The sequence below is a fragment of the Arabidopsis thaliana genome, chromosome 5, assembly GCF_000001735.4.
Source record: "Arabidopsis thaliana chromosome 5, partial sequence".
Lineage (NCBI taxonomy): Eukaryota > Viridiplantae > Streptophyta > Magnoliopsida > Brassicales > Brassicaceae > Arabidopsis > Arabidopsis thaliana.
This window is the reverse complement of record NC_003076.8, coordinates 11,959,892-11,987,640: the sequence shown is the minus strand read 5'-3', so window position 1 is coordinate 11,987,640 and position 27,749 is coordinate 11,959,892. Positions and strand designations below refer to the sequence as shown.

Below are 27,749 nucleotides of genomic sequence, written 5' to 3'. Positions count from 1 at the left end.
CGTGACTGCATCATTCGCTATACTCGACCACATCGTCATTCGGTCTTTATAGGGTGTGGTCGAGTGATTTCCTGGTGTGAAGACGCCAGAACAATGTCGAGTTTGATTGCTTTGTGGTCGAGTGTATTGCTGTTCCTTCAAAGCCAGAATCTATTTCCATCAACTCTTCATATTTATCTCCTGAAAACACTAACAAGATGCATCAAAAACAATAAGGAAAATGAAAGATATGTACAAAGATAGGCTTGGGACTTCCTCCCAAGTGAGCTTGTTTTAGGTCTCTAGCTTGACTCTTCATACTCATTAGGCGTTTAAAGGCTCCTCCAAAGGAACAGAGGTTCCTTCTGGAATAAACTGATCTATCATGTATTTCTTGAGCCGCTGGCCATTGACTGTGAAGTCTCCATTCTTTCCAGCTAGAGTGATAGCACCATAAGGTCGGACTGCAGTAACAGAGAAAGGACCAGACCATCTAGACTTGAGCTTGCCTGGAAAAAGCCTCAGGCGAGAGTTGAACAGCAACACTTGATCACCAACCTTAAAATCTCTTGAGACTATCTTCTTATCATGGAAAGACTTGGTTCGCTCCTTGTAGATTTTGGAACTCTCATAGGCTTCTAAGCGAATCTCGTTGAGATCGTTCAGTTTGATCAACCGCTTCTCCTCGGCGGTTTTAATGTCGAAGTTCAGGAGTTTAACTGCCCACATGGCTTTATACTCGAGTTCAACAGGCAAATGACAGGATTTTCCATAGAGGAGGTTGAAAGGAGTCGTGCCAATAGGGGTCTTGAAGGCTGTTCTGTAAGCCCATAGTGCGTCATCGAGCTTAGCAGACCAATCTTTCCTTGTACTTCCCACAATTTTCTCTAAAATTGCTTTTATCTCCCTGTTGGAGATTTCCACCTGCCCGCTCGTCTGTGGATGATAAGGAGTGGCGACCTTGTGCTTTACTCCATGCTTCTTCAAAAGGTTCTCAAAAACCTTGTTGATAAAATGTTTCCCTCCGTCACTGATCACAATTCTCGGGACTCCAAATCTAGGAAAGATAATTGTCTTGAACAGCTTTAGCACAACTCTAGCATCATTGGTGGGGCTGGCTATGGCTTCCACCCATTTTGATACATAGTCTACTGCGACCAGTATGTACTTGTTCCCGTAAGAGGAAGGAAACGGACCCATAAAATCAATTCCCCAAACGTCAAAGATCTCAACTTCTAATATCGGATTCTGAGGCATCTCATTCCTTCTGCTGATGTTCCCTCTTCTCTGACATGAATCACATTTCGAGATAAATTCCTGAGCATCCTTAAACATTGATGGCCACCAAAAACCAGCTTGCAGGATTTTCGATACTGTCTTGAACGTTGCAAAGTGGCCACCATAGGCAGACCCATGGCAATGCAATAGAATGCCTTCGATTTCGTCTTCTGAGACGCATCTCCTGTAGATCTTATCTTTGCAGAGTGTGTAGAGATAAGGTTCGTCCCAGTAGAAATGGTTAATGTCCTTGAAGAACTTCTTCTTCTCATAGCTCGACAGATTCGGAGGCTCCTCACCACTAACCAAGTAGTTGACGTGATCAGCATACCACGGAAGCTTTTCTTCAATTGTACATACTTGATCGAGTGATTTCCGAATTTGTGCACTCTCGTTAAGTTGCTGAATTGCCATTAGCTGTTCTTCTGGCATGGAGTCGTCAATAGGGACCTCGTCTTCAATCCTCATCCTAGACAGATGATCAGCTACACCGTTTTCAATTCCCTTCTTATCAACTATCTCCATATCAAACTCTTGGAGCAATAAGATCCATCTCAACAGCCTAGGTTTGGTATCCTTCTTCGCGTATATATGCCTCAGAGCAGCATGATCAGTGTAGACTGTCACTTTAGAACCCACTAGGTAGCTTCTAAATTTTTCAAATGCAAATACCACAGCTAGCAGTTCCTTTTCTGTAGTGGCATACCTTACTTGTGCATCATCCATCGTTCTGCTCGCGTAGTAGATCACATGCAGCTTTTTATCAATCCGCTGGCCCAAGACTGCTCCTACTGCGTAATCTGAAGCATCGCACATGATCTCGAATGGGAAGTCCCAGTTTGGAGCTTGGACTATTGGTGCAGTGATCAAAGCTTCCTTGATTAACTTAAAGGCTGTCAAACATTCGTCATCAAATGCAAACTCGGTTTCCTTGCACAGTAGTCTGGTGAGCGGTCTTGCCAACTTGGAGAAATCTTTGATGAATCTTCTGTAAAATCCTGCATGTCCAAGAAAACTCCTGATGTCTTTGACAGTTTTGGGTGGCTGTAACTGCATCATCACGTCAACCTTAGCCTTATCAACCACATTTTTCCAATATCCTGTCTTGAAACTTATTCCAAGCACTCATCGAACCAATATTCTTTTGCGCAACAGTCAGACTCTTACTCACTCTTGGTGGTGGTTTGTGTTCCTCAAAATGTAATCTACTTGCATTGTAGTTCTCCCAATCCATGAAGTGACACTTCTCTCAGTTGAGTACCAAATTGGTTTCCTCACACCTTTCTAGAACCCTGCACAAGTTTAACAAACATGAGGTGAAAGAGGATCTATAAACTGAAAAATGGTCCATGAATACCTCCATTATCTCCTCAATAAAATCCGAGAATATCGAAATCATACTTCTCTGGAAAGTCCCAGGAGCATTACATAAACCAAAAGGCATTCTCTTATAAGCAAAGGTTCCATAGGGGCAGGTGAAAGTGGTTTTTTCTTGATCATTAGGGTGAATTGCAATTTGAAAGAAACCACTATAGCCATCAAGAAAACAGTAATAAACATGGTTAGCTAACCTTTCTAACATTTGATCAGTGAATGGCAAGGGAAAATGGTCCTTTCTAGTTACAGCATTTAGTTTCATGTAATCAATGCGCATTCTATGTCATGTTATAGTTCTAGTGGGAATGAGCTCATCTAAATCATTTTTAACTACAGTCATTCCTCCCTTCTTGGGTACACAGTGCACAGGAGAGACCCATGTACTGTCAGAAATTGGGTAGATTATATCAGAATCAAGCAATTTAAGAATTTCCTTTTTAACCACATCTTTCAAATTGGGATTCAATCTCCTATGTGGTTCAATACTAGTATATGATTCATTTTCAAGATGGATCCTATGAGTACATAAACTCGGTGAAATTCCTTTAATATCAGCTAAAGAATACCCAATTGCTCTCCTATACTTTCTAAGTTCATTCAACAACTGGTTCACTTGTTCATCACTTAGTCCATCATTAATAATGACGGGATAAATATCATTTGGACTGAGAAACGCGTACCTCAGACCTTTTGGAAGAGGCTTAAGGTCAACCTTTGGAGCTTTGAGTTCTGAACAGTCATCTGAACTTTATTCTCCCCTCCATGGTCGAGCATCTCAGTAGAGTTTGTTTTTTCAGCAATTAGGCTCATGGTGCATCCTGATACTGCTTCTTCTGAGGGAACGATCAATTCCTCAAACTCTTCTGGTCCTTCCATTGGTATGTGGGCGTCAAGGTACTCTTTGTACCCTTGGGTTTCTAGGTGTAGGTACCCTTCTTCTCCATCGTTGGTTAAGGCACTTGCCAGGTGATCCTCTTCTGTAAGTTCTTCCAGTAATTCGTCAGCCAATCAATCCATTTCTTCGATCCAAAAGACTTGTCTACTAATTGTCGGTTTCTTCATAGCTTTGTTAATGTCGAAGGTTATTTTCATCTCTTCCCCAGGTTTAGGTCGATTTTTCCCTTCTTGACGTCGATGAATGCTCCTGCAGTAGCTAGGAATGGTTTTCCTATGATCAATGGGTCTTTTGGCTCCTCATCCATCTCCAAAATTACAAAATCAGTAGGGATGTCTATTGATCCGATTTTAACAGGCAGGTCTTCGAGAACTCCGTGAGATATTCTGACTGATCTATCAGCTAATATCAGTTGGATACCGCAGGGCTTGTATTTACTAAAACCCAATCTTCTGGCTACAGATAGGGGCATTAGGCTTATTGAGGCACCCAAATCACATAGGCATTTACTGAAAGATAACGGTCCTACTGAACAAGGTAGGGTGAAGGATCCAGGATCTCCCAACTTTCTTGGTATTATATTTTTCTGGATGATAACGCTGCATTCATGGCCTATTACCACCATTCCATGTACCTCCTTGGTTCTTTCCATAATCAGATCTTTGAGGTACTTGTTGGAGTGTGGAATGAGCGTGAAAGCATCCATTAATGGTATTCTTAGCTCAATCTCCTTTAGTTGCTTATCAAAAAGAGTTTTGTATTTTTATATTAATTCCTTCTTGAATCTTTCTGGGAAAGGCATAGTCGGTTTGAAGGGTGGAGGAGCAAATTCTTTATTTTTCTCTGAAGCCGCATCTTTCTTTCCTCAAAAGTTGGCTTTGCTCGATCGAGTAGAGGATCGAGTGAGTCTGAACGTTGATCAAGCTTAATGTGTTCATCGGTTTGAACTTCGTTTTGATGATGGTCCTCCCCTTCTTGAACTTCACTGTCCTCAGTGATCTTTTCTGTTGGCTGGTTGTTGATCAATTTCCTTCCACTATGGAGTGTGACTGCGTGTGCATATTCCTTGCAATTGTGAATGGCCTTTCCTGGGTGTTGCCCTGGATCCTCATATTTGCTTCTTAACTCATTGTAGGAACAGTCGACTTTACTATTAATCTCAGCCAATCATTTTTCCAGAACTAGAGCTCTGGTAGTTTGACCCTGGATGATTTGTTGAAGCATTCGTTTGGTGTCAGGATCTTGGGCTGCTGGGGCTTGTTGTGGTTGTTGAGTGAACCCTGGTGATGAATTCTGCTATTGGTAGCCTCCATTAAACTGTTGTTTAGGGACATAACCTTGGTTGTACTGAACAAAAGGCTTGGACGGATTCTGTTGGGGTGGATACACTTGATCTTGGGGGTTAGCTACATTAGTGCTTCTGGAGGAGAGGTTTGGGTTGGGCTTGTAGTTGTTGTAGCCCTTGTTAAACCCTCCTTGGTTCTGAATGTAGCACAACTCTTCAGTTTGATCATTCCCCCCTTCTTGCATTTGGAAGTGCTCTTCATCAGTGATGTAGTGTATCTGCTTCTGCTGAGCCAGCAACAGCTTGTTTAAGTTTTCATTCAGAGCCTTGATATCCTTGCTCTGTTTATCCTCATTTCCTCCAGTTCCTCTCATTGAGCGATCATAGTCTTCATTGTAACACCCATCAGATTGTGCTAGATTTTCGACCAACTCCCAGCCTTCTGCTACATCCTTGTTCAGGAAGTTTCCATTGGAGACGGTGTCAAGTAGCATTCTGATCTTTGGTAAAGCTCCTCTGTAAAGTGTGCTCAATAATGAAGCCTTCTTGAATCCGTGATGGGGGCACCGAGGGGTGTAGCTTTTAAACCTCTCCCAAGCTTCACAGAAAGTTTCATTGTTTTTTTGGTTGAAACCTGAGATCTCGTTCCTCAATCTAGCGGTGCGAGCGTTAGAGAAGAACTTGACAAGAAAAGCTTTTTTAAGAAAAGCTTTTTTACAATCGTCCCATGAGGTGGGTGGAGTCTGGTGTACTTTGTCTTACAAAGAGAAGGGAAATAGTCTGAGCTTAAACATATCCTCAGTGACACCATTGATCTTGGTAAGGCAACAGAGCCTATCAAAGTTGTCAAGATGGTCCAGGGGGTCTTCCATAGGTAGACCATGAAACTTGTTTCCTTGGATCATGGAGATGAGACCACTCTTTATCTCAAAGTTGTTGTTCTGAACTGGTGGAGGCACTATCCCTTGTCTTTGGTGATGATTCCTTGGGGCATCACCAGCACTAATATTTCTTGGTTGATCAACATTAGGTGGGTCTTGAACATCAACTGGTCTGTTCTGTTACAAAAAGGGATGCAAATAACAGGTAAATAAGAGTGCAATCAACAGGGGATACAAATAAATCTAATAGAAGTTCTAAGGATGGATTCATTGATAATGACAACTCTAGGGTTCATCAAATGGCTAATAGGCGAAAGGTAGATACCCATGACGATAGATTCAAAAACCGGATCAATCCACTCTCGTGACAGAGACCCCCATAACTCTACCACTTCCTAATCTCAACTCTCGTTGATGAAACATAGCAGAGCAGGGTTTAAGAAACAATCTACCAAAGCCAATAGGCAGACAAGCCAATCCCTTGGTCGAGTCTACAAATCTCTGGAATTTGTAGGTCAGACATCCATTTGAACGTCTTTTGGACGCTGGACGTCTATGATCGAATCTCCACATTAGCGAGCGAAAACCGCATAGGGGCCAAAGGAATCCAGAAGGGTATAAACCTAAACTCTAACCACCTAACTAACCTAGAGATTACCCTAATCTAATCCATCCTCAAGAAACCTAATCACTACTCAAGCAACATTCTCAAGAACACAAACCCAGAAATTACTAAAATCATACCAAAATGTAGATCTAAACAAGCTAAACAACTTTACTTCAACAATCAAATGCAAAAACAAAATAGATTAAGAGTAATTAAAGTTTCAAGATTCATAAACACAAAGAAACACTGAAAGATAAAGCATGGATCCCTTGGACAAATTCCAAAGTGATCTATTTATACTAAAATGATGAAACCCTAGATTCACTAGAAGACAAGAGACTTGAGGCGGTTTGGGCGAATACTCGACCTTGGGGATCGAGTAAAGAGGGTGCTGCAAAGTGTGCACCTTTGTGTCTATGCTCCGAGTGATCAATTGGTCGAGTAGATGCTTCACCCTCTCCTATCCGTATGCTCCGATGTCTGGTTGAGTGGGGAATGAGGAGGATTCGAAGATGCTTTGATAGCTCAATAAGTCTTGTAGGGATGGTCACCCTTGGTCGAGTAAATGGATCGAGTAGTGGGTCGAGTAGGAGGGGCGAGTAGATCAATCTGCTGCTTCATCTGAGGTTGCCTTGATCGAGTAGGAGGGTCGAGTAAACTGCAGCCTCCTCCGTGGTATCCTGGATCGAGTAAAGAGGTCAAGTAGAATGATGCCTCTTCTGTAGCTGCCTGGATCGAGTGAATGGATCGAGTAGAGTGCTTTTAAGCTCCTTTTGCACCTGAAAACAAGAGTCTCTTTGCTCACGGTGGCTTTCTCAGCTGAAATTATTCGTTCTATGTCAAATCCCTGCGTTGAAAGACAAGTTAAAGCATTGGTGATGAGGAGTAATGCTTCACTAGTAGTTCTTGTCATGAAGTTACAGTAGCTCGCTGCATCAAGTTCATTCTAGTATGGCTTGTTTATTCCTTTGTATAATAGGTTGGTGAGTTGGCCATCTTGGAAGTCATGTTGGGGACATTCACGCTGATAAGACCTGAAACGGAGCCAAGATGCTCTAAGGGACTCGGCTGGAGCCTGAGTGAACGAAGAGATTTGCAAACGAATTGCCTCTGTCACGGCTACATAGAAGAAGTGATTCATGAATGCATTCTTTGTATCAGTCCAATTGGTTAATGAACCTGGTTCGAGTTGACGCAACCATGATGTTCCTCTACTCTCGAGAGAGTGGGGGAAGAGTTTGCAAAGAAGATAATCAGCGGGTACACCTTCTGATTTAATAGAGGAAACGATGTCTTTGAAGACTTCCAAATGATCTAATGGTGATTAATCGGGAGATCCTCTAAACTTTCCTCTAGATACAAGATCATTATAGGCAGGGTGTATAGCAAAGTCTTCTCTTTCAAATGGAGGAAGCTTGAATGTTGATCAATTTGTGAAGAAGAGATCAGTTCTGTTAAAAATCGCCTAATGTAGCCGTTTGGTTCTATAGAGGGTGTCGATCGACACCCTGATGGTGTCGGTTGACACAACCGTGAAAGTCTGCCATGGGAACTTGATTCTCAATCTGAAGGTACCTGAAACACAAGAGACCAAAAGACAAAGAAACACGTGAATAGGTGGTATAAAAGTAGTATCTAGACTTAAAATGACACATAGTCTAATGGTAAGCTAAAAGAGGGCCACGGCAACGGCGCCAAATTTGATATAGCTCAAATTGCCTTAAGCTTACTCCCTCAAATAAGAGATAGTCGTTAGCACTTACGGGTCGAATTTCACGAGCTCTCGTTGTTCACACAATAGACTTATGATGTTATTTAATAAGCTAGATGAAGTAATTGAATGTAAATGACAAATAAACAAGTAAACGAGTTGTAGATTCAAGTGATTATAGCATCAGGTCTAAGGAATTGTCTCGAGAGATAGATAAATTGTAGATCTAGCTAATATTTGGATTATTATAGCACCGTTATCGAACTCAAACTATGATTCTAGAGTAACCGGTGGCGTTCCGCGAAAGTTTCTATACTTAGAGCTAAGATAACCAGAGAAGCTGAGAAATCTTGTGCTAAAGCATGCATTGTTATTAAGCTTGATTAGTTCACCTAGTATCTAAACCAGAGCCCTTCTATGAGCCTACATGTTCTTTCTTAAATGCCTAGGCTCATCTATGATAGTTCTAATAACAAGTACCCATGGCGGGCATACCTATTATCTAATATCAAGTTCTAGGTGATCAATCTAAAACTAGCAATAAGAATAATCAAGATGAAGAACTCTAAGAATAATCCTAATGGGTTTTCGATCTACTAATCCATCTAAATCCCTACTGAGACTCCCTAAACCCAACAAGGTGATTACTTAGACATGATAATAGAAACACAAATCATAATCTGAATAGTTTGCATTGATGAATTAAGAATAGATGTAAAGGAGTTCAGAATCCTCTCTAAAGGGATTTGATTCTTCTCTCAAAATGTGTAACAATCTTTAAAACAAAACTTAGGTCTCCCAATGACCAAACAATTAGGTATATTTGTCACTTAAAACGTGCAGGGACTACTTTTGCAAATAAAGAAGACTTCAGGAATTCTCAAAGACTTGGTGGTAAACGAGAATTCCCTTGGCAGCAATAAGAGTGTCCATTGACAAAGGTGTGGTGTCAGTAAAAACCATGACATATCACATATTTTCCTTGAGCTTCATCCAACGTCCGACTGGCATAATATATGACGTGAAGATTCTTGTCTATTCTCTGGCCTAGCACAGCTCATACGGCGTAATCTGATGCATCATACATAATCTCAAACGGATAGTCTGAATTAGGAGCTCGAACAACAGGAGCAGATACCAAAGCCTCCTTGATGGTGTGAAATGATTTGAGGCAGTCCTTATCGAATTCGAACTCCGTCTCCTTGCACAATAGTCTGGTTAACGGCCTGGCTATCTTGGAGAAGTCCTTAATAAATCTCCTGTAATCATATTGATTATTGATGTAGCTAACTTCTTCTAACTGGTTTCCCACCCCATCTTGGACTTGATACTGCTCGTCATCAACAAGGAAGTGCACATGCTTCTGCTGGCTAAGAAGAATCATGTCCAGCTTGTCATTCCGCGCTTTGATTTTTTTCTTGTGTTTGTCATCCGAGTCATCTATTCCTCTTATGATCCTGTCGCAGTCCTCGTTGTAATTTCCATTTGACTGAGCTAGGTTCTCAACCAATTCCCAAACTTCTTTAACATCTTTGTTCTGGAAATTCCCATTGATGGCGGTATCCAGAAGCATTTTGATCCGTGGTAAAACTCCTCTGTATAGTGTGTTGAGGAGAGAGGCTTTCTTGAAGCCATGATGAGGGCATTGGTTGGTGTAACCTTTGAAACGCTCCCATGCTTCACATAAACTTTCACCAGCCTTCTGTGAAAAACCAGAGATCTCATTTCTGAGTCTTGTAGTTCTGGCGTTGGAGAAGAACTTTGCTAGAAAAGCCTTCTTGCAATCAACCCATATGGTGATTGAGTCAGGGGCAGATTCTTTTCCTAGATGTGTGCTTTGTCGCCCAAGGAGAATGGAAACAACCTCCATTGACAGACCATGGAATTTGCTCCCCTGAATAATCGAGACCACTCTTAATTTTGCAGGGTCATTCTGTTGATTTTGTTCATCAGAAATTTTGAGTGGTTATTGGTGTTGTACAAGGTTGACTGTGTTTCTCTTTTCTCTGAGTTCGCGAGCTATGCGGTCGATGTTATTGTTGGAAAAGAGGTTCTGGTTGCCTGTTGATCGAGTTCGCATACAGCAAAGGTGTACCTGGATCAAGAAAACAACAAAAAAAAAACACAGTTAAGCCAAACAATAACAGGTTTTGGGGTTTGTAGCAGTCCTAAGTGAACATGCCGGAAACATAAATTCAAGCAGAAAAAGTTAAAACACTCGACTAACACAGCTCGTTGCCAAGCACTGGGTGTGGTCGAGTGACAGGTCGAGTAACAGACAAAAAATGTAAAATGGATACTCGACTGCACAGTCTATTGCTAGACATCAGGGTGGTCGAGTATCATGCAAAAAATGCAAAAATTAAACAACATGCAGCAAGATGCAGTAAACAATAGCAGAGTAAACAAAGAAATCAATTAGATGAGAAATTCCGGAGGATGAGGTAATTGACTAGTTGATTTACAGGTGATTGACATGCTCAATAAATTATCCTTAGGCAACAAGTTCGATAACTAAATCTAAGTGCCACCGCAATAGAGACCCTCAAGTTAAACCAGTCCTAAACTCAATCACCATTGACAAGAGCTAACCTAACAGGCATTACGAATCAACAAGTTAAAGTCAAAACGCTCTATGTAACCAATACCTTGATACAGAGCCACGAATCTCTAGAATTAGTGGTTCAGACATTTCATCGAACACCTTTTGGGTGCAGAAATGTCTAGGCTCAAATTCCAGTTGATCAGAAAAAGCAATAGTCATTAAGAACAACTAATCTAGAAGGGATCTATAAATCAAACTCAATCACCTAGCATACTGTGAATTCTAAACTACTCTAACCTATCCTTAGAAACCTATGCACTACTAAGACATCATTGCAGAAAGCATAAACGATGATAAGAATGAAAACATGATAGCAACAGAGTAATAGCAAGATGATAACAAAAAACAACTTAGTAAACGAAATGAAAAGCAAATACTGAATAGATTAAGAGAAATCCGGATTACAAAATGTCAAGAACACAAAGTGTCTGTCGAATTAAATCTTTTCTCGAAAATGTAAAGTGCATGCTACTTATAGAGAAATATTCTGAATCCCTAATACTCAAAACGACACAGTAATGGGACGGATTTAAGAACAACACTCGACCCAGGTGGTCGAGTGATTGGTCGAGTGGTAAGCTGGAGTCTTCTTCTCTTCCTTATGCTCGAGTGTCTGGTTTAGTGTGGAATGGAGAAGACTCTGAAGCTAGCTGTCGAGTATGATGTCGAGTGGTGGATGATGGTGGTACTCGACCATGTAATCGAGTGGAGGTGATCGAGTGAACGTCGAGTGGTAGAGTTTGTGATACTCGACCAGGGGGTCGAGTGGTGGTGAGAAGTTGTGATGCCTTCTACTCGACCAGGGGGTCGAGTGGTGAACAAGAGTGTTGCGGTCGAGTGACTAGCTGCAGAGGTCCTGACAAAGTGCTTCAGAAAGTCCATCTTCCAATTAGCTCGCCAACGACTCCAAATCACCTTAAAACAACGCAAATATGGAACATGGATGCAAAACTATCTTAACCATGCAATGTGATGACAAATGATGAGAAATGGTATAAAACAGTGGTGATATGATGCTAAAGTGAATACAAATGGATGCTCAAAACATGTAAAATGCACACTTATCACTACTCTTAACGAGATTTGTACATGAAAAATATTCGAAAACAATGTTCTAACAAGTAATTTTAGGTCCGTAATATAGCATAGATAATGGAAAGGTCCGAAAAAATACTTAAAGGTAAAAATTTGGAGTCGACAAAAAATCAATGGAAGAATTCCATTGTCCTGCTTCTTTCGTCGGAGGGCTCTCTTTGGGCTTTCCAAAAAGGTATCAAATGCCAAGTTTGGCCTCACGGTATAAAAGTTACAGAGTCATACAGTTTTACCCAAAAAAATAAAAAAAAAATAGAGGGATGCAACACGATGACTTACCAAGAGGTCACCCATACTAGTACACTCTCGCCCAAGCAAGCTTAACAACGGAGTTCTGATGGGATCTAGTGAATTCGTGCTGGTATGATCACATTCGTTAGTATATGCAATGCAATCGTATTTATTTGTTTTTGAAGACTTTATGAACCATTTGTCGTGGGTCCCACCCGCTATGTAAGGATACCCTATATGCTCTTAACGAGCTTTGTACATGAAAAATATTTGACTTCAAAACACTAACCAAGCTTCTTCTTGCTTCTCAAAGCTATGATGGTGTAGCGGAAATCCGTATAAATCTTTGGCTTTGTGTCATCTAACAAAGAAATACTACTTAGGCTTTTAAGATCTGGTTGCGGTTGTAGTTCTTATACTCAATCATACACATGACATCAAGTCATATTTGACTCCAAAACACTAACCAAGCTTCTTCTTACTTCTCAAAGCCTTGATGGTGTAGACGAAATCCGTATGAGTCTTTGGCTTTGTATCTTCTAATAAGAAAATACTAATTAGGCTTTTAAGATCCTGTTGCGGTTCTAGTTCTTATAGTCATTTATACTCATTCATACACATGACATCAAGTAATATTTGACTCCAAAACACTAACCAAGCTTTTTATTGCTTCACAAAGCTGTGATGGTGTAGCCGAAGTCCGTATGAATCTTTGGCTTTGTATCTTTAAACAAGGAAACACAACTAGGCTTCTAAAATCCGGTTGTGGTTCTAGTTCTTATGCTCAATACATATGATATCTACTCATACTTGACTGCATAAAACTAACCAAGCTTTTTCATGCTTCACAAAGCTTTAGTGGTGTAGCCGAAGTCCGTATGAATCTTTGGCTTTGTATCTTCTTACAAGGAAACACCACTTAGGCTTCTAAGATCCGTTTGCGGTTCTAGTTCTTATACTCAATCATACACATGACATCTACTCATATTTGAAACCAAAACACTAACCAAGCTTCTTCTTGCTTCTCAAATCTTTGATGCTGTAGCCGTAGTTCGTATGAGTCTTTGTCTTTGTATCTTCTAATAAGGAAACACTACTTTAGCTTTTGGTATCTGGTTGCGGTTCTAGTGTTTATATTCAATCATACACATGACATCTAGTCATATTTGACTCCAAAACACTAACCAAACTTCATCTTGCTTCTCAAAGCTTTAATCGTGTAGCCAAAGTCCGTATGAGTGTTTGTATTTGTATCTTCTAATCAGGAAACACTACTTTAGCTTTTGGGATCCGATTACGGTTCTAGCTTTTGTGTCATAGCCCAATACCAACATTAATTGAACTAAAACTGAACAAACATTCTAAAATACTTTAATGAATTATAACTCGAGTACCGAAACAACCATAACTGAACAAAAATATTTTAGGTATCCGAAAATACCGGAAGTACCTACGATCTGTATATATTCAAAACATATTATTATTTTTAGACCGAATAACCAAGAATATCGAGAATACCAAAAAGAACCTATAAAAATACTCAAATATTCAAACATATAGAAAAAACTTGTATGATTATATGGTCACTTAGATTCACATTTGATATATCCCGATTTTCACTGCTTTTATCTATGTTTTAGGTGTAGGATTTTGAGTCTTTATGTTATTTCTCGAGTCTTTTTTAGTGTCTTTTCATGTATTCTATGCAGTGGGACAACAATGGAGATAAGGAGATATTTTGGAGCAAGAGCTAAAATAAAAGGAAGCTAAGGACGAATTTGGATTCAGGAATCAGCGAGGAGTGTCGATCAACACACTCTTGGTGTCGAACGACACCAGTTTTGGTCCAGCAAAAGTCCTGGACTCTTTCGAGTTTACAGAAGAGGAAATTTGCCCAAGAAGACTTCCCTATTTTCATTATTAGTCCCTGGACGTTTTTAGGGTCTTTCTATTATTTTTAGACCTAGTTTTTATTATCAAGTCTTTCATCTAGTTTCTATCATCAAGTTTTCTACAAACCCTGTTACTGAGAGACATAAGCTATTCGTCGGTTGTTTTCAGAGTTTCATTCAGATCTTAATACAGTGAAGAGATCCCTTCTTTTCCCTTCTCTATTTACTGTGTTTATCTTTCACACCCAAATATGTTGCTTGTTTCATTCAATATGTCTGAGTAATCTGCTTGTTGGGAATAGGGTTTCTCATAAGGGGTTCATATGGTTTAGTAGATTGCCCCATTTGCTAGGATATCTGTAGAATTCTTCATCTTTAATTATGCTTTATACTAGATCTAGAGTAATTAACTAGATCTTGAATCCAGACATTAAGTATGCCCGCCATAGGTATCTGTAGTTGGATCTATTATTTGATGAGTTTTGTTTATAGGTGTGTAATAAGAATCGGCCTATCTACTAAGATGAACAATTGAACTCGTTAAGAATGCATATTTAGGTTGATAGTTTCTCGGCTTCTTTGGTTATTATTAGCTATAGATATAGGGAGTTTTGCGGCATGCCCACCGGTTATTCCATAATTAGAGTTTGAGTTTAAGAATCGTTCGATAACAACCTAGCTTTCATTAGATCTACCAACCAATAGTTTCCTGAGAATACCCTGTTCATAGCTTTTTATAAAATCGTTTACAACACAATCAATCTTGCTGTTTTCTTACTTTGTTTTCTTGCTATATCACTCATACCCTGCTAGCTTAATCTCGACATTCAACTCACTGTTTGAAGAAAAGAACTCCGTGAATTCGATCCTAAAATACTGCAATTGATCTCTTATTTGAGAGAGTAGTTCTAGGTAATTTGAACCATATCAACATTTATAAATGAAAAAATCAAAGATCGCAAAACACTTTTATGTATTTTAGGGTTTAGGGTAAAGATTTGCGAAGTATCTGCTTGAGATTTGCGACGGAGGATATTTTTCTTTGCAAAGTACTTGTACTTTCCTCGCAAAGTTTGCAACGGAGTTGCAACGAGCGCCAGGTTTGTAGCAATTTACTCGCAATAACCTCGCAAATTAGCGAAAATGTCTTCCCACGCAATACTGCCTTGCAAATTGACTATTTTCTTGTAGTATATACTGTTTTTATATATACAAAAACTTTGACTACGGAATTTCAAAATCACCTCATCTTATTTAATACGTAATTACAATCAATCAGTAGTATTTTGGTGGTACAAAATTTTGTACCCTCATCATTTTATGGCGGTAATGATGTCATAGATGTTTTCTAATATCAACTTTTAAAATGCTTATCATCATGAAAACAAAATAAAAAATGGTTATAATAAACTACGTATGAGTCTTTGGCTTTGTATCTTCTAATAAGGAAACACTACTTAAGCTTTTAAGGTCCAGTTGCGGTTTAAGCTCTTATACTCAATATTATACATCACATCAAGTCATATTCGACTCCAAAACATTAACCAAGCTTCTTCTTTCTTCTCAAAGCTTTGATGGTGTAGCCGAAGTCCGTATGAGTCCTTGTCTTTGATCTTCTTACAAAGATTCAATACTTAGGCTTTTAAGATCCATTGCGATTCTAGTTCTCATACTCACTCATACATATGACATCTAGTTATATTTTACTCCAAAACACTAACCAAGCTTCTTCTTGCTTCTCTAAGCTTTGATGGTGTAGCTAAACTCCTTATGAGTCTTTGGTTTTGTATCTTCTAACAAGGCAACCCTACTTAGGCTTTTATGCTCTAGTTGTGTTTTAAGTTCTTATACTTAATCATACACATGACATCAAGTCATATTTGACTCCAAAATACTAACCAAGCTTCTTCTTGCCTCTCAAAGATATGATGGTGTAGCTAAACTCCGTATGAGTCTTTGGTTTTATATCTTCTAACGAAGAAACACTATTTAGGCTTTTAAGCTCGAGTTGTGGTTTAAGTTCTTATACACAATCATACACATCACATCAAGTCATATTCGACTCCAAAACACTAACAAAACTTCTTCTTGCTTCTCAAATCTTTTTATGGAGTAGACGGAGTCTATGTGCGTCTTTTTCTTTGTTTCTTCGAATAAAGATTCAATACTTAGGCTTTTAAGTTCCAGTTGTGGTTATAGTTGTCATACTCACTCATACAGATGACATCTAGTAATATTTGACTTCAAAAAACTAACCAAGCTTCTTCTTGCTTCTCAAAGCTTTGATGGTGTAGCAAAAGTTCGTATGACGCTTTGGCTTTGTATCTTCTAACAAGGAAACACAATTTAGGCTTTTAAGATCCCGTGCGGTTTAAGTTCTTATACTCAATCATACACATGACATCTAGTCATATATCACTCTAAAACACTAACCAATCTTCTTCTTGGTTCTCAAAGTTTTGATGGTGTAGGGGAATCTGTATAAGTATTTGTCTTTATATCTTCTAACAAGGATACAATACTTAGGCTTTTAAGATCCTGTTGCGGTTCTAGTTGTTATACTCACTCATAAACATGACATCGAGTCATATTTGACCCCTATTTTTAATCAAGGTTCTTCTTACTTCTCAAAGATTTGATGGTGTAGCTAAACTCCGTATGAGTCTTTGCCTTTGTATCTTCTAACAAGGAAACACTATTTAGGCTTTTAAGCTCCGGTTGTGGTTTAAGTTCTTATACTCAATCATACACATGACATCAATTCATATTCTTCCAAAACACTAACCAAGCTTCTTCTTGATTCTCAAAGCTTTGATGGTGTAGCCGAAGTTCGTATGAGGGTCTTTGTATCTTCTAACAAAGATTCAATACTTAGGCTTTTAAGATTCGATTGCGGTTCTAGTTCTCATACTCACTCATACATATGACATCTAGTTATATTTGACTCCAAAACCCTAACCAAGCTTCTTCTTGCTTCTCAAAGCTTTGATGGTGTAGCAAAAGTCCGTATGACGCTTTGGCTTTGTATCTTCTAACAAGGAAACACAATTTAGGCATTTAAGATCCGGTTGCGGTTTAAGTTCTTATACTCAATCATACACATGGCATCAAGTCATATTCTACTCCAAAACACTAACCAAGCTTTTTCTTGGTTTTCAAAGCTTTGATGGTGTAGTCGAAGTCCGTATGAGTCCTTGTCTTTGTATCTTCTAACAAAGATTCAATACTTAGGCTTTTAAGATTTGATTGCGGTTCTAGTTCTCATACTCACTCATACATATGTCATCTAGTTATATTTGACTCCAAAACCCTAACCAAGCTTCTTCTTGCTTCTCAAAGCTTTGATGGTGTAGCTAAAGTCTGTATGAGGTTTTGGCTTTGTATCTTCTAACAAGGAAACATTACTTAGGCTTTTAAGATTCGGTTGCGGTTTAAGTTCTTATACTCAATCATACACGTGACATCTAGTCATATTTCACTCCAAAACACTAACCAATCTTCTTCTTGGTTCTCAAAGCTTTGATGGTGTAGCTAAACTCTGTATGAGTCTTCGGTTTTGTATCTTCTAACAAGGAAACAGTACTTAGGCTTGTAAGCTCTGTATGAGTATTTGTCTTTATATCTTCTAACAAGGATACAATACTTAGGCTTTTAAGATCCGGTTGCGATTCTAGTTGTTATACTCACTCATACATATGACATCTGGTCATATTTGACTCCAAAACACTAACCAAGCTTCTTCTTGCTTCTCAAAGCTTTGATGGTGTAGCTAAAATCCGTATGAGTCTTTGGCTTTGTATCTTCTAACAAGGAAACACTACTTAGGCTTGTAAGATCTGTATGAGTATTTGTCTTTATATCTTCTAACAAGGATACAATACTTAGGCTTTTAAGATCCGGTTGCGGTTCTAGTTGTTATACTCACTCATACACATGACATCTAGTCATATTTGACTCCAAAACACTAACCAAGCTTCTTCTTGCTTCTCAAAGCTTTGATGGTGTAGCTAAAATCCATATGAGTCTTTGGCTTTGTATCTTCTAACGAGGAAACACTACTTAGGCGTTTAAGATCCGGTTGCGGATTAAGTTCTTATACTCAATCATACACATGGCATCAAGTCATATTCTACTCCAAAACACTAACCAAGCTTTTTCTTGGTTCTGAAAGCTTTGATGGTGTAGTCGAAGTCCGTCTGAGTCCTTGTCTTTGTATCTTCTAACAAAGATTCAATACTTAGGCTTTTAAGATTCGATTGCGGTTCTAGTTCTCATACTCACTCATACATATGACATCTAGTTATATTTGACTCTAAAACCCTAACCAAGCTTCTTCTTGCTTCTCAAAGCTTTGATGGTGTAGCTAAAGTCTGTATGAGGTTTTGGCTTTGTATCTTCTAACAAGGAAACATTACTTAGGCTTCTAAGATTCGGTTGCGATTTAAGTTCTTATACTCAATCATACACGTGACATCTAGTCATATTTCACTCCAAAACACTAACCAATCTTCTTCTTTGTTCCCAAAGCTTTGTTGGTGTAGCTAAACTCCGTATGAGTCTTTGGTTTTGTATCTTCTAACAACGAAACACTACTTAGGGTTGTAAGCTTTGTATGAGTGATTGTCTTTATATCTTCTAACAAGGATACAATACTTAGGCTTTAAAGATCCGTTTGCGATTCTAGTTGTTATACTCACTCATACATATGACATCTAGTCATATTTGACTCCAAAACACTAACCAAGCTTTTTCTTGCTTCTCAAAGCTTTGATGGTGTAGCTAAAATCCGTATGAGTCTTTGGCTTTGTATCTTCTAACAAGGAAACACTACTTAGCCTTTTAAGATCCGGTTGCGGATAAAGTTCTTATACTTAATCATACACATGGCATCAAGTCATATTCTACTCCAAAACACTAACCAAGCTTTTTCTTGGTTCTCAACGCTTTGATGGTGTAGTCGAAGTCCGTATGAGTCCTTGTCTTTGGTTTTGTATCTTCTAACAAGGAAACACTACTTAGGCTTGTAAGCTCTGTATGAGTATTTGTCATTATATCTTCTAACAAGGATACAATACTTAGGCTTTTAAGATCCGGTTGCGATTCTAGTTGTTATACTCACTCATACATATGACATCTAGTCATATTTGACTCCAAAACACTAACCAAGCTTCTTCTTGCTTCTCAAAGCTTTGATGGTGTAGCTAAAATTCGTATGAGTCTTTGGCTTTGTATCTTCTAACAAGGAAACACTACTTAGGCTTTTAAGATCCGGTTGCGAATTAAGTTCTTATACTCAATCATACACATGGTATATAGTCATATTCTACTCCAAAACACTAACCAAGCTTTTTCTTGGTTCTCAAAGCTTTGATGGTGTAGTCAAAGTCCGTATGAGTCGTTGTCTTTGTATCTTCTAACAAAGATTCAATACTTAGGCTTTTAAGACTCGATTGCGGTTCTAGTTCTCATACTCACTCATACATATGACATCTAGTTATATTTGACTCCAAAACCCTAACCAAGCTTCTTCTTGCTTCTCAAAGCTTTGATGGTGTAGCTAAAGTCTGTATGAGGTTTTGGCTTTGTATCTTCTAACAAGGAAACATTACTTAGGCTTTTAAGATTCGGTTGCGGTTTAAGTTCTTATACTCAATCATACACGTGACATCTAGTCATATTTCACTCCAAAACACTAACCAATCTTCTTCTTGGTTCTCAAAGCTTTGATGGTGTAGCTAAACTCCGTATGAGTCTTCGGTTTTGTATCTTCTAACAAGGAAACAGTACTTAGGCTTGTAAGCTCTGTATGAGTATTTGTCTTTATATCTTCTAACAAGGATACAATACTTAGGCTTTTAAGATCCGGTTGCGATTCTAGTTGTTATACTCACTCATACATATGACATCAAGTCATATTTGATTCCAAAACACTAACCAAGCTTCTTCTTGCTTCTCAAAGCTTTGATGGTGTAGCTAAAATCCGTATGAGTCTTTGGCTTTGTATCTTCTAACAAGGAAACACTACTTAGCCTTTTAAGATCCGGTTGCGGATTAAGTTCTTATACTTAATCATACACATGGCATCAATTCATATTCTACTCCAAAACACTAACCAAGCTTTTTCTTGGTTCTCAACGCTTTGATGGTGTAGTCGAAGTCCGTATGAGTCCTTGTCTTTGGTTTTGTATCTTCTAACAAGGAAACACTACTTAGGCTTGTAAGCTCTGTATGAGTATTTGTCATTATATCTTCTAACAAGGATACAATACTTAGGCTTTTAAGATCCGGTTGCGATTCTAGTTGTTATACTCACTCATACATATGACATCTAGTCATATTTGACTCCAAAACACTAACCAAGCTTCTTCTTGCTTCTCAAAGCTTTGATGGTGTAGCTAAAATTCGTATGAGTCTTTGGCTTTGTATCTTCTAACAAGGAAACACTACTTAGGCTTTTAAGATCCGGTTGCGAATTAAGTTCTTATACTCAATCATACACATGGCATCAAGTCATATTCTACTCCAAAACACTAACCAAGCTTTTTCTTGGTTTTCAAAGCTTTGATGGTGTAGTCGAAGTCCGTATGAGTCCTTGTCTTTGTATCTTCTAACAAAGATTCAATACTTAGGCTTTTAAGATTCGATTGCGGTTCTAGTTCTCATACTCACTCATACATATGACATCTAGTTATATTTGACTCCAAAACCCTAACCAAGCTTCTTCTTGCTTCTCAAAGCTTTGATGGTGTAGCTAAAGTCTGTATGAGGTTTTGGCTTTGTATCTTCTAACAAGGAAACATTACTTAGGCTTTTAAGATTCGGTTGCGGTTTAAGTTCTTATACTCAATCATACACGTGACATCTAGTCATATTTCACTCCAAAACACTAACCAATCTTCTTCTTGGTTCTCAAAGCTTTGATGGTGTAGCTAAACTCCGTATGAGTCTTCGGTTTTGTATCTTCTAACAAGGAAACAGTACTTAGGCTTGTAAGCTCTGTATGAGTATTTGTCTTTATATCTTCTAACAAGGATACAATACTTAGGCTTTTAAGATCCGGTTGCGATTCTAGTTGTTATACTCACTCATACATATGACATCAAGTCATATTTGATTCCAAAACACTAACCAAGCTTCTTCTTGCTTCTCAAAGCTTTGATGGTGTAGCTAAAATCCGTATGAGTCTTTGGCTTTGTATCTTCTAACAAGGAAACACTACTTAGGCTTGTAAGATCTGTATGAGTATTTGTCTTTATATCTTCTAACATGGATACAATACTTAGGCTTTTAAGATCCGGTTGCGATTCTAGTTGTTATACTCACTCATACAGATGACATCTAGTAATATTTGACTTCAAAACACTAACCAAGCTTCTTCTTGCTTCTCAAAGCTTTGATGGTGTAGCAAAAGGCCGTATGACGCTTTGGCTTTGTATCTTGTAACAAGGCAACATAATTTAGGCTTTTAAGATCCGATTGCGGTTTAAGTTCTTATACTCAATCATACACATGACATCTAGTCATATATCACTCCAAAACACTAACCAATCTTCTTCTTGGTTCTCAAAGTTTTGATGGTGTAGCCGAATCTGTATAAGTATTTGTCTTTATATCTTCTAACAAGGATACAATACTTAGGATTTTAAGATCCGGTTGCGGTTCTAGTTGTTATACTCACTCATACACATGACATCTAGTCATATTTGACTCCAAAACAATAACCAAGCTTCTTCTTGCTTCTCAAAGCTTTGATGGTGTAGCTAAAATCCATATGAGTCTTTGGCTTTGTATCTTCTAACGAGGAAACACTACTTAGGCTTTTAAGATCCGGTTGCGGATTAAGTTCTTATACTCAATCATAAACATGACATCAAGTCATATTCTACTCTAAAACACTAACCAAGCTTCTTCTTGGTTCCTAAATCTTTGATGGTGTAGCCGAAATCTGTATGAGTATTTGTCTTTATATCTTCTAACAAGGATACAATACTTAGGCTTTCAAGATTGGATTGCGGTTTGAGTTGTTATACTCACTCATACACATGACATCTAGTCATATTTGACTCCAAAACACTAACCAAGCTTCATCTTGCTTCTCAAAGCTGTGATGGTGTAGCTAAACTCCGTACGAGTCTTTGGCTTTGTGTCGTCAAACAAGGAAACACTACTTAGGCCATTTAAGCTCTAGATGCGGTTTAAGTTCTTTTAGTCAATCATACACATGATATCAAGTCATATTCGACTCCAAAACACTAACAAGCTTCTTCTTGCTTCTCAAAACTTTGATGGTGTAGCCGAAGTCCGTATGAGTATTTGTCTTTATATCTTCTAACCAGGATACAATACTTAGGCTTTTAAGATTCGGTTGCGGTTTTAGTTGTTATACTCACTCATACACATGACATCTAGTCATATTTGACTCCAAAACACTAACCAAGCTTCTTCTTGCTTCTCAAAGCATTGATGGTGTAGCTAAACTCCGTATGAGTCTTTTGCTTTGTATCTTCTAACAAGGCAACCCTACTTAGGCTTTTAAACTCTAGTTGTGGTTTAAGTTCTTATACTTAATCATACACATGACATCTAGTCATATTTGACTCCAAAACACTAACCAAGCTTCTTCTGGCCTCTCAAAGATATGATGGTGTAGCTAAACTCCGTATGAGTCTTTGGCTTTGTATCTTCTAACGAGGAAACACTACTTAGGCTTTTAAGCTCCAGTTGCGGTTTAAGTTCTTATACTCAATCATACACATCACATCAAGTCATACTCGACTCCAAAAGATTAATTAAACTTCTTCTTGCTTCTCAAAGCTTTGATGGTGTAAGCGAAGTCCGTGTGAGTCTTTTTCTTCCTATCTTCTAACAAATATTCAATACTTAGGCTTTTAAGATCCGGTTGTGGTTGAAGTTGTCATACTCACTCATACAGATAACATCTAGTAATATTTGACTCCAAAACACTAACCAAGCTTATTCTTGCTTCTCCAAGCTTTGATGGTGTAGCAAAAGTCCGTATGAGGCTTTGGCTTTGTATCTTCTAACAAGGAAACACAATTTAGGCTTTGAAGATCCGGTTGCGGTTTAAGTTCTTATACTCAATAATACACATGACATCTAGTCATCTTTCACTCCAAAACACTAACCAATCTTCTTCTTGCTTCTCCAAGCTTTGATGGTGTAGCAAAAGTCCGTATGATGCTTTGGCTTTGTATCTTCTAACAAGGAAACACTATTTAGGCTTTGAAGATCCGGTTGCGGTTTAAGTTCTTATACTCAATCATACACATGGCATCTAGTCATATTTTACTCCAAAACACTAACCAATCTTCTTCTTGGTTCTCAAAGCTTTGATGGTGTAGCGGAATCCGTATGAGTATTTGTCTTTATATCTTCTAACAAGGATACAATACTTAGGCTTTTAAGATCCGGTTGCGGTTCTAGTTGTTATACTCACTCATACACATGACATCGAGTCATATTTGACTCCTATTTTTAACCAAGCTTCTTCTTACTTCTCAAAGCTTTGATGGTGTAGCTAAACTCCGTATGAGTCTTTGCCTTTGTATATTCTAACAAGGAAACACTACTTAGGCTTTTAAGCTCCGGTTGCGGTTTAAGTTCTTATACTCAATCATACACATCACATCAAGTTAGTTTTTACTCCAAAACACTAACCAAGTTTCTTCTTGCATCTCAAAGCTTTGATGGCGTAGCCGAAGTCCGTATAAGTATTTGTCTTTATATCTTCTAACAAGGATACAATAATTATGCTTTAAAAGATTCGGTTCCGGTTCTAGTTGTTATACTCACTCATACACATGACATCTAGTCATAGTTGACTACAAAACACTAACCAAGCTTCTTTTTTCTTCTCAAAGCTTTGATGGTGTAGCTAAACTCCGTATGAGTCTTTGGCTTTGTATCTTATAACTAGGAAACACTACTTAGGCCTTTAAGCTCTGGTTGCGGTTTAACTTCTTATACTCAATCATACACATCACATCAAGTCATATTCGACTCCAAAACACTAACCAAGCTTCTTCTTGCTTCTTAAAGCTTTGATGGTGTAACCGAAGTCCATATGAGTCTTTGTCTTTGTATCTTCTAACAAGGATACAATAGTTAGGCTTTTAAGATTCGTTGCGGTTCTAGTTTTTATACTCACTCATACACATGACAACTAGTCATATTTGACTCCAAAACACTAACCAAGCTTCTTCTTACTTCTTAAAGCTTTGATGGTGTAGGTAAAGTGCGTATGAGTCTTTGTCTTTGTATCTTCTAACAAAGATTCAATACTTAGTCTTTTAAGATCCGGTTGTGGTTCTAGTTATCATACTCACTCATACACATGACATCTAGTAATATTTGACTCCAAAACACTAACCAACCTTTTTCTTGCTTCTCATAGCTTTGATGGTGTAGCAAAAGTCCGTATGAGGCTTTGGCTTTGTATCTTCTAACAAGGAAACATTACTTAGGCTTTTAAGGTCCGGTTGCGGTTTAAGTTCTTATACTCAATCATACATATGACATCAAGTCATATTCGACTCCAAAACACTCACCAATCTTCTTCTTGCTTCTCAAAGCTTTGATAGTGTAGTCGAAGTCCGTATGAGTCTTTGTCTTTGTATCTTCTAAAAAAGATTCAATACTTAGGCTTTTAGAATCCGGTTGTGGTTCTAGTTGTCATACTTTCTCATACACATGAAATCTGGTAATATTTGACTTCAAAACACTAACCAAGCTTCATGTTGCTTCTCAAAGCTTTGATTGTTTAGATGAAGTCTGTATGAGGCTCTGGCTTTGTATCTTCTAACAAGGAAACACTACTTAGGCTTTTCATATCCAGTTGCGTTTTAAGTTCTTATATTCAATCATACACATCACATCAAGTCATATTCAACTCCAAAACACTAACCAAGCTTCTTCTTGCTTCTCAAAGCTTTTATGGTGTAGCCGAAGTTCGTATGAGTGTTTGTCTTTGTATCTTCTAACAAAGGCCCTGTTCGTTTGCTTGTCGCTGGCGACTGAAACCAACGACAGCGATCAAAAGTAGCGACAGTCGCCAGCGACCAGCGACCGCAATTTTTGGTCGCCGAAAGTTTTAGCGATCAGGCGCTGATTTAAGTGATTAGTCGCTGCTTTTGGTCGCTGAATCCATCGACATGCAAACGAACAACTTAGCGATCAAAAAATATAAGTTAAAGAATAATTAAAAATAATTAAATTAAACAGAATTAAATTAAACGAAACTTAAATAAATGTCTTTTGCATTCTGAATTGTTGTGTCTTTTCATCGCAACTTTTCGTAAAAAAATATTGACGGTTGATATTTCTCGCTTGTGTCTTTTATTGCAACTTTCCTATATTGTCATTTTCAGTCAAAATATTTACGGTTATTTTTTTCCGGTTACTTATAAATATACTTTTGAAAAACTACAAAAATTTATAATATGCATCATTTGGAGTTAGATTTGTTTTAAAGAAATTATTATATAAACAAATTTATAATATTTTTCTCTGCGATATCACGAGGGGTTTGAGTTCTAGTTTAATTATTAATTTTTTTATTAAATGAAGTTAAAATAAATTAAATTCAAATAATGTAAGCTAATTATAGTCAAATTAAATTTGATAAAACTAAAATAAAGAAATATATTAATTTATTTTTTCTCATGGTGTATGATATATATGATTTACATTTTGATTTTAAAATATAAATTAGCACAAAAAATAATTAATTTTTCTAAACAATATAGCGACTGTTTATAGCGACAGTCAAACGAACAACACAGCGACAGTTATTAGGGATTGTCGCTATAATTGGTCGCTGAATCCAGCTATAGACAAACGAACAATGTAAAAGATACATACTTAGGCTTTTAAAATCTTGTTGCGGTTCTAGTTGTTATACTCACTCATACACATCACATCTAGTCATATTTCACTCCAAAACACTAACCAAGCTTCTTCTTGCTTCTTAAAGCTTTGATGGTGTAGCCGAAGTTCATATGACTGTTTGTCATTGTATCTTCTAACAAGGATACAATACTTAGGCTTTGAAGATCCGTTGCGGTTCTAGTTTTTATACCCCCTCATACACATGACATCAAGTCATACTCGACTCCAAAACACTAACCAAGCTTCTTCTTGCTTCTCAAAGCTTTGATGGTATAGCCGAAGTCTGTATGAGTCTTTGGATTTGTATCTTCTAACAAGGAAACACTACTTAGGGTTTTAGATCCGGTTGCTCTTTTAGTTCTTATACTCAATCATACACATGACATCAAGTCATATTCGACTCCAAAACACTAACCAAGCTTCTTCGTGCTTCTCCAAGCTTTAATGTTGTAGCCAAAGTCCGTATGAATCGTGTGCTTTGTATATTATAACAAAGAAACAGTACTTAGGCTTTTAAGATCCGGTTGCGGTTTAAGTTCTTATACTCAATCATACACATGACATCAAGTCATATTCGACTCCAAAACACTAACCAAGCTTCTTCTTGATACTCAAAGCTTTGATTGTGTAGCCGAAGTCCGTATGAGTCTTCGTCTTTGTATCTTCTAACAAGAATACAATACTTAGGCTTTTAAGATCTGGTTGCAATTCTAGTTGTTATACGCACTCATACACATGACATCTAGTCATATTTCACTCCAAAACACTAACCAAGCTTCTTATTGCTTCCCAAAGCTTTCATGGTGTACCCGAAGTCCATATGAGTCTTTGTCATTATATCTTCTAACAAGGATACAATACTTATGCTTTTAAAATCTAGTTGCGGTTCTAGTTGTTATACTCACTCATACACTTGACATCTAGTCATATTTGACTCTACAACACTAACCAAGCCTCTTCTTGCTTCTCAAAGCTTTGATGGTGTAGATGAAGTCCGTATGAGTCTTTGGCTTTATATCTCCTAACAAGGAAACACAACTTAGGCTTTTAAGATCGGTTGCGGTTTAAGTTCTTATACTCAATCATACACATGACATCAAGTCATAATCGAATCCAGAACACTAATCAAGCTTCTTCTTGATTCTCAAAGCTTTGATAGTGTAGCCGAAGTCCGTATGAATCTTTGTATATGTATCTTCTAACAAAGATTCAATATTTAAGTTTTTAAGATCCGCTTGTGGTTCTAGTTGTCATACTCAGTCATACACAGGACATCTAGTAATACTTGACTCCAAAACACTAACCAAGCTTCTTCTTGCTTCTCAAAGCTTTGTGGTGTAGCTAAAGTCCGTACGAGGCTTTGGCTTTGTATCTTCTAACAAGGATACACTACTTAGCCTTTTAAGATCCGGTTGCTGTTTAAGTTATTATACTCAATCATACACATCACATCAAGTCATATTCGACTCCAAAACACTAACAAAGCTTCTTCTTGCTTCCCAAAGCTTTGATGGTGTAGCCGAAGTCCGTATGAGTGTTTGTCTTTGTATCTTCTAACAAGGATACAATCCTTAGGCTTTTAAAATTCGGTTGTGGTTCTAGCGGTTATACTCACTCATACACATGACATCTAGTCATATTTCACTCCAAAACACTAACCAAGCTTCTTCTTGCTTCTCAAAGCTTAAACGGTGTAGCTAAAGTCCGTATGAGGCTTTGGCTTTGTATTTTCTAACATGGAAACACTACTTAGGCTTTTAAGATCCGATTGCGGTTTAATTTCTTATACTCAATCATACACATCACATCTAGTCATATTCGACTCGAAAACACTAACCAAGCTTCTTCTTGCTTTTCAAAGCTTTGATGGTGTAGCCAAAGTCCGTATGAGTCTTTGTCTTTGTATCTTCTAACAAGGATACAGTACTTAGGCTTTTAAAATTTCAATTGCGGTTCTAGTTGGTATACTCACTCATACACATGACATCTAGTCATATTTCGCTCCA

General features: G+C 38.0%; 1 pseudogene across 1 annotated transcript; it reads right to left on the bottom strand.

The window, feature by feature from the left end:
• Nucleotides 1-376: 376 nt before the first annotated feature.
• Nucleotides 377-10,093, bottom strand: AT5G32345 (annotated as a pseudogene; the record flags this gene model as incomplete). The annotated part of the gene is made up of 1 exon: nt 377-10,093.
• Nucleotides 10,094-27,749: the final 17,656 nt, after the last annotated feature.